Source organism: Coloeus monedula (genome assembly GCF_965178545.1).
Source record: "Coloeus monedula genome assembly, contig: HAP1_SCAFFOLD_84, whole genome shotgun sequence".
In the NCBI taxonomy this organism is placed as follows: domain Eukaryota; kingdom Metazoa; phylum Chordata; class Aves; order Passeriformes; family Corvidae; genus Coloeus; species Coloeus monedula.
The window spans coordinates 721,389-731,063 of NW_028120815.1; positions in this window are offsets into that span (position 1 = coordinate 721,389).

Here is a 9,675-nt window from a genome sequence, read left to right on the forward strand (position 1 = left end):
GGCTGGGACAAGGCCATGAAATCCCACATCTGGCCTTGTTTGGGGCTGTATGGTCAAAGGCAGCTGCCTTGGCTCCTCCTTGAGCCCTGGCCAGGCTTAGGAGGAAGCCAAGAGGAGGATGAAAGCAGATGTTCCCGCTCTAGAAGTGCTGTCAGTCTGTTTCTCCAGCACTGTCAAAGCTGGGCCCTCTCCCAGCGGGGTTGGAGCCTCAGCTGTGGCTGGAGGCAGCTGCAGGAATTCCCAGTGTCCGCGAGTGGCTCTCCAGTCCTTGGCTGGGACAGCTTCCCCCAGCTGATGGGTGGCTCTGGGTGCTGGTAAAGTCTGAGGGGAACTGGGGCTGCATCTTGGTTAATCACTGCAGGCAATCTTTGGCAGGGATGACTGGGGGCATTGCTGAGCTGCTCCTGCTGTGATTCTTTGCTAATGATTATGTGTTTGCTGAGCTTATGCTTTTGTGACTTTTTGCAGATTTGCATTTTATAAATGGCACAACCCCTTCAGTTGGTGTCTGTGTCTTTGGTGCTGACCCTGCCCACCAGCAAATCAGGGCCCCATCCTGCCTGAGTGTTACCTGGGAAGAGAAAACCCCTCACTCCAAATGTCCCCCCTTCCTCCTTGTTCCCCCCACTTTATACCCTGGCCATGATGTCCTGTGGTCTGGGATATGCCTGGGGTCAGTTGGGGTCAGCTGTCCTGGCTGTGACCCCTGCCAAGCTGCCCCGCACCCCCAGCCCCTCGCCAGCGTGGCCGGACGAGGGGCAGGAAAGGCCTTGGCTCTGTGCAAGCTGAGCAAGAACAAAACCATCTCAGTGGGAGCAACGCTGTGCTCAGCACAGAGCCCAACACAGCCCCAGAGAAAGGGCTGGCAAGGAAATTCCCTGTGGCCCAGCCCACAGCAGCACCCCATGGCCACCCAGCATCACCACGGCTCCACGGGTTCCTTTCCATGGCCCCGGCCCTGGCCACGGGACCTTGGGCTGGTGGCCACGGCAGCCGCCTGTGGCCCAGGGCTGCGTGCCCGTGTCCATGGCAGCAGTGCCCGGCCACGGGCCCTGAGTGCAGGTGACCGTGCCAATGCCCATGGCAGCGGGGCCAAGCGTTGGTGTCCGTGGCACCAAAGTGAGGAACGGGTCCCTGTGGCCGCTGCCGTGGCACCTGAGGGCATCAGCGAGTGTCACTGCAATTGTAGCTGGCACCAGCCCGGCACCGCTCTGTCCTGAGGGCTGCCATGGCAGCCGAGGGCAGCCACAGCTCTGCGGGCAAGTGGCCACGGAGCCTGACTGCAGCAATGGGGCCTGGGGGGGTTTCCAAGGGAACTGGAACTGCTGAGGGTTGCCATGGCATCCAACCCCCTGGGATGTCACACAGCCACCCTGGGATGTCACAACCACTCAGTGATGTCATAGTCTGCTCTATGATGTCAGAGCTCTGCCCTGTGATATCACAGCCATGTCTGCGATGTCACAGCTCACTCTGTGATGTCACACAGCCACCCAGTGATGTCATAGCCACTCTCTGATGTCACAGCACCACTCTCTGATGTCACAGCATCACTCTGTGATGTCATGGAGCTGTTCCATGATGTCACAGTAGGCTCTCTGATGTCATACAGCCACCCTGTGATGTCACAACCCACTCTGTGATGTCACAGCCTCTTCTGGGATGTCACCCGACCCCTCTGTGATGTCACACAAGCACCCTGTGATGTCACAGAACTATCTGTGATGTCACATGTGAGAAATGAGACAACTCTTAAAAAGATTAATTCATTGAAAACAGAAAAATTGAAAAATTACAGAAATTAGAAAAATATAAAAATTTGAGATCCTATGGCTCGGTAGATGGTATGCCCCAGGAGCGCAGGGATTTGAGATCTTCTGGCTGAGACAGCACTAGACCTCAGGTAGAGAAAAAGAAAGACTTGCAGTGCTGGACTGGCTTTTGGCTGGTCCAAAAGTAAAAAAATTACTAAAGGCTCCTTAAAAGGAGTAAGGCTTTGAATGCCCAGCACCGACGTCAACCACAGACAGCCTGCAGAGAAAAAGAGAGGAAAGGGTCCCCACCTCCCTGCCTCGCTGTTTTTATAGTGTCTTTGCTCCGCCCCTATCCACCCACAGCCCGCCCACAGCCCGCCCCTTTGGTCCAAAGCGATTGGTGCTTTCCCTTTGATGGATCATCTCCATCCACCAATGGCTCATTGCTGCCAGAGGGGTGGTACTAGTTGAGACAAGGGGGCTAAAATGCCCCCACCAAAACCCAGGTTGCCGTGGAGCTTGCCCCCAGGGCAACAGCTATGGGCTAAAAATAGCTGCTGGCTGTTAGAACTGGGATTTTTGGCCTTGGAACCAAATGCAAGTAAAAACACCTAAAAAAAGTATTAAAATACATCCAACACATCTCAAAACACCTGCAAAAGTACACAGCAAACACAGGAAAGACAACTCCCACAGTGCACAAGTGGCCCGAAGCCTGAAAAGGGAGCAAGCTGGTGATCTCTAACTGGGGAATTTCCAACTGGGAAGGGTGAACTCTCCCAATAAACCACCCTGAACAATTGAAAACACTGATAATGGAACTGGATTTTTGTACCTGGGCTAATGGGTTAATTTTAAGATTCAATCTAAAAATATTTAACTCAAAATTAATTAATTAAAGCACTTAATATGCAAAGACCAAGCACAAATAGGGATTTCATGTATGACATCACAACTCTGCACTGTGATGTCACACCAGCACCCTGTGATGTCACAGCCTCCTCTGTGATGTCACAATTGTTCTGTGATGTCATAGTCTGCTAGATGATGTCTGACCTCAGACCTGTGATGTCAGGACCCAATCTGTGATGTCACAGCACCACTCTGTGATGTCACAGAGCTGCTCCATGATGTCACAGTAGACTCTGTGATGTCATACAGCCACCCTGGGATGTCACAACCCACTCTGTGATGTCACAGCCTGTTCTGGGATGGCCCAGCCCTCTCTGTGATGTCACACGAATACCCTGTGATGTCACAACCCACGCTGTGATGTCACAGCCTACTCTGCGATGGCCCAGCCCTCTCTGTGATGTCACACCAATACCCTGTGATGTCACAGCCCACTCTGTGATGTCACACAGCCCCTTCCTGACATCACAGCTGCTCTGTGGGTCTGTGACACAGGCACAGAGGTGTTCCCAAAACTTCAGTGAAACAAAACCTCCTCAGCACCAGCGCAGCACGAAGCAGCAGCATTCTTTATTGGGCCGGATGCACGAGGGGAGAGCCCCTCCCAAAGCCGTGGGTGCCGAGTTCAGGAATGTTCCTGTTTGCAGACTGTGCTTCACAGACACATTCCCAGATTGTCCCACCAGAAACACACACACGATCATCATTGCCCCAAAATCATTGCAGATTTCCCCCACCCCTTTGCACATCCCTTCTTCTGCCCTGGGGGTCTCTTTGGGGGTCCCTGCTGGTCGCTGACCCCAAAGCCAGTCCTGACTGCCCGGTGAACTGGTGAAAGTTGGCACACCTGGGCTGGTTGCTGCCCACAGAATCAGCCTTGGGCGGGTCCATGGCCAGTGGCTTTTGGAGAAGAAGCATTGTATGAACCCACCAGGTGCAAACGGTTTTTCATCTGGCAAATCTCCCCCCCTTGGAGGGCTGTGAAGCTTCTCTTCCCTTCAAGCCTTCAGAAGCCTCACTCTGCTCCTTTACTCACATCCCACGAGTTCCTCAGCTGCTTTCACAGCCATGTTCTTTACACAGCTCAAAGCAAGTGTCATAAGCACAAGTAGTGCTGTGATCCCAGTTAGACTTTGCAAAAGTGAGGCCAACCATCAGTCAGGGAAAATCCAAGTCCTCTAAATATTTTATTCAAACAATTACAGTCTAACCCTCCCCTTAATTCCCTGCTGGATGCAGCAGCCGATTTTATCCTCTCTACCTGATCATCCAATCCAGCATCACATTTGGAATGTGCACACAACAAGTGTTGCTGTTTCAGTTCAAGAATCCACACACTCCCTGTCCATGTAGCAGCAATAGGGCTAAAGCCAATCTGCTCTGGAAGGTCATTTTAGCTGGGGCTGGCAATTGTTCCTTTATTTCAGCAAACCCCAAAGGAGCTGCATTCACTGAAGTTCCCATTTGCAGAGCCCAATGGTGTGGGGCTGGTCTGTTCCTAAAGGCAGATCTTTGCGGAGCAGAGATGGATTCTAAAATCCATCCCGCTGGAGTTCCCGCACTGGGATGTTTCCCAGTTCCATCCCCTTTAACCTTTCCCCACAGTCGGGTTCCCAGTGGTGACTCCTTGCACGAGGGACGGAACGTTCATACCCCCAGTGTCCGTGGTGCTCCTGATTCTCCCAGGGCAAACGTGTGCTCCAAATTCCATCCCTTCCCACCCATCCTGGGGCTCCTAAGGATCTGACCGTGTCCTGCTGACACTCTGTGCCTCTCCAAGGCTCCTTGTTTGTTGGCTCAGCCCACGTGTCCCTGAGAAAGGCAGAATCATTTCTACAAACACAGCCCAGCCTCAGAGCCTGGGCCACAGCCAGGAGCCGCTGGACCTCAGCATTCCAAACAGCTCAAGTGTCTGTCCCAGGGCAATCCCACTTTTCCTTGGTCCTCAGATCCTTTGGCCTTGACCTTGTTAAATCTGGATATTTTATACCCACCTCTAAGGGGTCCTGTGGGAGGCCTGGGCTCCCTGCCCAGCCCAGACACCCCTGAACTGGCTGGAAACATTCCCAGTGTCCTGTCTGAGGGCCATTCCATACTGCTGGAATTTGACAGCCCCAGGGGGTATCAGTGCAATCTGTCAGCTGATCAATATTTCCTGATGTAATTTCCAGATCCGCTTTGGAATGTTACAATTCTCAGCATTATTGTTCTGATGTGTCCATGGTAAGGAATATTCTCCTTCCATCCCTGTCCAGGTGCCCTGGGTGCTATTTCCTTCCCACACGTGTTCCCAGATTTTTGTCAAATTGTTGACTGAAGCTCCCCATGGCACTGGATTTTCTGCAGAGGTTGGTGTTGGCAAACAAGCTGTTACAGGGGTTACATTCTGTCATCTGCCAACACCTTGAACTGACTTTGAAAACCGCATTTCCCTTCCCAGAAGTCAGGAACATTGTTTCTATTATTATTATAGATACACAATTATTGATCATCTTTATCCAGATCCAATAAATAGTATCCCCTTAGAAAATCATATTCAATACCTAAAACAATAGGATTTATGTAAAACCCCAAACCCCACGGTGTCAGTCAGTCTTGTTTCTGCTGTGTTTAATGTGTGCTCGCTGGTTTTACCCACATGTGATGAAGCCCGAGTTGGATTCCTTCTACCTTGAGTGCAGGGTAGGTTACCAGGAGGACTTGAGATGGTCCCTTCCACTTTGGCTGGATTGTTCCAAAATTCCAGGTTCTGATGCACACCGCATCTCCTGGTTGGAAAGGATGTACAGGCGAGTCCAGCCCCAATGATCTGTTGAGAACCATGCACCTTTTAAGGCTTACAAGAGTTAGGCCCAGTGCTATTAAATATTCATTTCAGCAAAACTTCTGAGCCTTCCCTTGGCTTGTTGGTGCCACATGGGAAAGCTTCTGGCCATCCAGAAAAAGGATCCACCAAATGCCAAAATGTGTCAGTCCCCTTCTGCCTGGGCACTTCTGCAAAATCAGTTGGCCAAAATCACCTGGTGATTCCCATTTAACGAGCCCTGGAGGCAGCCTTCTTCCTTCAAAACCAATCCCATCTTTCTCAACAACTGATCTATCATTTTTTGCCATTTTGGTGCTTACTAGATGCCTTTGTAAACTGGCCACCAGATTCTCCATTTCCTCATGTGGTTCCTGATGTTTTAGTTCCGTTCTACATTAATTGTGGAGCTACAATTACCTGCCCACACGGGGTTACCAATCACCTGCTGGGATTTTCCGTAGCTGCTGCTGCTGCTGGGGCTGACTGCCTGTCCTGATCACTGGAATCTGGTTGTTGTTGCAGAACATTCCAGTTTTTGCTAGGTATTAGTGCAAGGAGAGCTTTTGCAGCCCCCTCTTGAGCTGCTTGGTCAGCCAATGGATTCCCTGGATTACCTGGGGAGTCTCCAAACCCATGGGCTTTACAAGGGCACCAGGGCCACTTCTTTTGGCTTTGGCACACTCTGCAGTAGGTGACTGATTTCTTTTTGTACTCACTGGAGACCTCTGTGCCCTTTCCTTCCATGTGGCTCCCTGGGCGTGTATTATTGCAAACCCAGAGTTCAAATCAGTCCATATGGTCACCCTTTGTCCTTCAGGGATTTCTAGGCAAGGTCATTCATTCTTTTTGTGCTGCTCTGTTCAAAGCTAAAGCCTGGCCTTCTAGGACCTGGCTCGAGGTTGCCACTGCACACCCAGCTGCCCGTTTCCCATCCGCACCACGCTGCTCCCACCAGGGTGCAGGGCCAGTGCTGGCTCCTGCATGGGATTGCTCTCGAGGTCCCAGAGTCTGCCAGAACACACTTGTTCCATGCATCCCAGGCAGTCATGGCACAAAGACTCCAAGCCTTCTCTTAGAAGGGACTTGAACACTTCCCTCTTCCAACCTTGGGCACCTTGAACCAAACCGTGCAAAGCTTTTGCTGCACCTTACAGGCAGGTCAACAGTTTACACCAGGAAAGGAAAAGGAAAAGGGAAAGCGAAAGGGAAAGGAAAAGGAAAAGGGAAAGGGAAAGCGAAAGGGAAAGGAAAAGGGAAAGGGAAAGGGAAAGGGAAAGGGAAAGGAAAAGGAAAAGGAAAAGGAAAAGGAAAAGGAAAAGGAAAAGGAAAAGGAAAAGGAAAAGGAAAAGGTGCCTTGATCTGAGCAGGGCTCTTTCTCTGATGTCCTTTGGAGCAGGGATCAAAGGCTCTCCCCAGAATCCTTCCGTGCTGCCTGCAGGTGCTGCCATCCCTCAGATGTGTTGGAATTCCAGAGGATGAGGCCACGGGGTGTCCCAATGGTGCCTTGGTTCCATGGCCCCGCAGTGTAACCACGGTGTCCTTGGCTCTGCAGTGGCACCATGGACCCTTCATTCCATGAGGCCCCACAGTGTGGCAATGGTCCCTTGAGTCCAGGAGGCCCCACAAGGTCCCAATGGTCCCTTGGTTCCATGGCCCCGCACTCTCACAATGCTCTCCTTGGCTGCACAAGGTCCCGCAGTGGCACAAGGGTTTCATTTTCTCCTGGATTTCTTTTAGCTTGCTTTCTTTCTTCATTCTTTCATCTTTTTTCTTTCTTTTTCCTATTTTTTCGTTGCTTTCTTCTTTCTTTCTTTCTTTCTTTCTTTCTTTCTTTCTTTCTTTCTTTCTTTCTTTCTTTCTTTCTTTCTTTCTTTCTTTCTTTCTTTCTTTCTTTCTTTCTTCTTTCTTTTATTTTTTCTTGTGTCTTTCTTTTTTTTCTTTTCTCTTTCTTTTTTGCTTCTTTCCTCTTTTTTTTTTAAAGTTTTTTTGTTTCACATTACTTAGTCTTTCTTTCTTCTTCTCTTTTTCTTCACTTTTAAAATTTTCTGGTTGATTTCTTTTCGTTTTCTTTCCTTCTTTTTTCTTTCCTTCATTTTTTTACCTTTTTTCTTTTTCTTGTCTTTGTTGCTTTCTGGTTTTCATCTTTCTTTCTTTTTCTGCTTTCTTTGGTTCTCTTGTTCTTTTTTTTTTTCTCATGTCTTTCTTTCTGTCATTTTCTTTCTTCCTTGTTTCTTTCTTCTTTTTTTGACTTTTCTTAACATTTATTTTATTGCTGGTTTCATGTTTTCAGTCTTTCTTTTTTTTCTTCCTTTCCTTCTTTCATTTTTATTACCTTCTTGCTTTTTTCTTTATTTCTTCATTTTTCAATATTTCTCTTGGTTCTTTAATTGTTTCTTACTGCTTTCTTCATTTTATTTTTTCATTTTTCTTCTTGGTCTCACATTATTGAGTCTTTCCTTTATCTTTTACTTTCCTTTGCTTTTTAAATTTTCGTGTTGATTTCTTTTAGCTTGCTTTCTTCATACTTCACTCTTTTATCTTTTTTTCTTTCTTTTAAATTTTTTTTTGTTGCTTTGTGTCTTCCTTCTTTCTCTTTTGGCTTTCTTTCTGTTCTTCTTTTGTTTTTTTCTTGTGTCTTTCTGTTCTTTTTTTCTTTCTTCCTTGCTTCTTTCTTTCTTCTTTGTTTTTCTTTTCCTTTTATTTTTCTGTTGGTTTCATGTTATGTACTCTTGCTTTCTTTGTTTATTTCTTTGTTTCTTTCTTCTTTTCTAATTTCTTCACTTTTTTCATTTTCTTGTTCATTTTTCTTTTCTTTCACTTTCTTTCTTTCCTCTTTTCTTCCTTTCATTTTTATTATCTTTTTGCTTCCTTGCTTCATTTTTTTAATGATTTTTCTTTTCTTTTTAAATAATTTTTCCTTGTTGGTTTCATGTTATTTAGTCTTGCTTTCTAATTCTTTTCTTTTTTAATCACTTTCATTTCCTTTTTTATATGTCTTTTGATCTTCTTCCTTTCTTCTTTTCTTTTTTTTCATTTTTATTATATCTTTCTTGCTTCCTTCCTTCATTTTTAATTTTTTTCTTCTTTTTTCTTTTTTATTATTTCTTGTTGCTCTCTTTCCTTCTTTCTTTTTTTCTTTCTTCTATTTTTCTTTTCTTCCTTCCTTTCCTTGTTCCTTCCTTCCTTCCTTCCTTCCTTCCTTCCTTGCCCAATTCTCACCCCACTTAAGGGGTGCAAAGCAGCAGGACCCCCTCCCAATTGGGATCCCCTCACCCTCCCAAAATGTGGGGACTTCACCTCAGCCCCCCAAATTGCGGGGGGTTTCGGCACCTTCCCCAAATTCACTGCAACCTCCCAGAAGCCACTTAGAGGCCCCAAAATTGTCAAAAAGCACCGGCAGCCTCCCCAAAAGCAGCTCCTTCTTTCCCTTCCTGAAATGCCCCACTCCAAGTGCCCAAACCACCCCATCAATCCCAAACTTCATCCCACCCCCACAATGCCACCCCCATCCCATCCCATCCCATCCCATCCCACCCCTCCTGGACACCAATTCCCCTTCTGTGCTTCCTGACTCCCCACAGCCGGGCCTTGGGGCTGACGGATCGAGCCATTTGGGGCTGCCATCGACACATTGGGGCTGGCATTGAGTTGATTGCAGGCACCCGCTCAATCCCTCCATCCCAAATGGGAGCTTGGAACCTCTCCTCAGCCCTTGCTGTGCCCATGGGCTCACCTCAAGTCCCAAAATGAGAGCCAGGGCCCCACAGCCCATTCAGAACCTCTCAACATTGCCAGAAACAGCAGCATCCTTCCCAAAATGGGCTTCCCACATCCCTGACAATAGGTCCCCCTTCCAAGTACCAGAGCCCCCCTCTCACAACCCCTCCCAAAGCATTGGGGGGACCCCAAAACTGCCTCAGGAATGGGACATACCCTGAGATCCCTTCAGGAATGTGGGATACCCCAGAACCCACTGAGGAACGGGGTCCCCCCGGCCTCATCATGCGCAGCCTTCAGCTGTCTCAGGCAGAGCCCATCCCGCCCTCAGCAGCCCCAGCCCAGCCCAGCCCAGCCCTCCTGGGCAGGAAGCCCCAATGGCCGAGCCGGCCTGGGACACTTGCAGGGATGCGGGGGCAGCCGCAGCTTCTGGGGCCAGCCTGGGCCAGGCCCTGAGCGCCCTGCCAGGGAACCATTGCTGCCCCA